Below are 1,702 nucleotides of genomic sequence, written 5' to 3' on the forward strand. Positions count from 1 at the left end.
CTCACTGCTTGCGTGACTCTGCTTCCTTTCATATTTTTAATTTTTCTTGCTCTTATAATATGTGACTTCCAATTGGGACGATTTGCTCTGCCTATTGTTTTGCTTATTGCTAATTGCTGAAGTTTAAAAACTCCTGTTGTTCCTGGTCTCATGTTTTATTTTTAAAAGGTGGTTTACTTGAAACTAAGATGGATCAAATATTTTTATTATCTATTCAAATTACCAAATTCTGTACCAAGAAAATCAGCATGTTTTTCATTTAGAAGCTTCAATCTCTCCCTCCCTCCCTCCCTCCCTCCCTCCCTCCTCCCTCCCTCCCTCCCTCCCTCCCTCCCTCCCTCCCTCCCTCCCTCCCTCCCTCCCTCCCTCCCCCTCCCCCCTCCTCCCTCCCTCCCTCCCTCCCTCCCTCCCTGGCCTACAGCACCCAGTATTCCCAAGCAGTCTCCCATCCAAGTACTAACCAGGCCTGACCCTGCTTAGCTTCCAAGATCAGACGAGATCAGGCACTTTCAGGGTGGTATGGCTGTAAACTAGAAACTTCACTTTCTTGCAAGTACCAGGTAAATTACAATCTGATAGGGTTACAAGGTTAAAAAGTTTCATTGTCAAGGGAAAAGATTCTCCTCCGTTTTTACGTTTGTTCTCTTTGCGGCTCTGAGTAACTAGGACATAGCTTCATCTTTCCTAATCGTCATAACTGTTCTGAGGTGAAGATTTCTGGAGCTGTCCCTTACTCAAAATACTCTCTGAGACATTGGTAAGCTGGGCGTGACCACTGCTTCTGAGGCGCTCTTTAAAGTCTCATTTAGGGTCATGCTTATCTCCAGGAATTGCCTCACCATTTCCCAAACCGCAGTCCACGTGACAGTTGAAAGTAGGCTGTAGGTTGAGCTGAAAGGCAGCAGCCAAGCTGTGTTACTGAGTAGAATCCTAGTTACCTGTACGGAGGCAGTAACTAATACAGGAAGAGTACGTGATAGGTAGAGTGGGTGTATTGCTATGTTTTGTGTGGCCATGAAATGGAATGAGCACCCGATTCCCCCTCCAGCTGGCAGATTGTCCGTTAAGGCAATGCCTCCCTCTTTCTCTTATTCTACTGGCTCAGGCAAGCCTTAATGAACGTGACTGCTGCACCCGCACTTCTGTGCTGCCGTGCAGTGAGCTTCCTGAAATCTGTGCATTTAAGACCTATTAGGTACAGGCATGACATAATTTTAAGGAGCCCAGATTTTTAAATCCTGGCTAGACATTAGATTCCAGCAATTTTTGCTTGTTTTTTTATTTTTTAAATACTGATGTCCCAGTCCTACCCCAAATTATTAAAAAATGAATGTCTATGGGATTGCGATTGAAAAATTTCCCCCAGGCAATTCTGATGCCCAGCCAAGGTTAAGAATCTTGTTATAGAGCTATATTTGTATCACCTCTTTTCCCTTGACCAGCTGTATGACTGCACTGTATAACCTGGGTTATCTGCAGTAAGAAGGCCACCATGGCAAAGGTGGTGAAAAGTCACTGTACCTGAAGTAGTGTGTGTACGTGGGAAGGTGGGGCTATGGCTCACAGGAGGCCATTTGTATTCTCCTTGAGAATGATCTGTTTGGCCCAAGGTAACTTAATAATAATGTATTTTAGTCAATGGATATAACGCATTGTTATTAATCTTAAACCTATCTTTACGTTCCAAGAAGAAAGACATTCT

At 44.1% G+C, this 1,702-nt stretch overlaps 1 pseudogene; it reads right to left on the reverse strand.

Moving 5' to 3' along the window:
* Positions 1-412: 412 nt before the first annotated feature.
* LOC129080254 (uncharacterized) lies at positions 413-531 on the reverse strand (annotated as a pseudogene).
* Between the last annotated feature and the right edge of the window lie 1,171 nt (positions 532-1,702).

Source organism: Pteronotus mesoamericanus, unplaced genomic scaffold (assembly GCF_021234165.1).
Source record: "Pteronotus mesoamericanus isolate MK-2021 breed Mesoamerican mustached bat unplaced genomic scaffold, CSHL_Meso_final contig_84, whole genome shotgun sequence".
Classification (NCBI taxonomy): domain Eukaryota; kingdom Metazoa; phylum Chordata; class Mammalia; order Chiroptera; family Mormoopidae; genus Pteronotus; species Pteronotus mesoamericanus.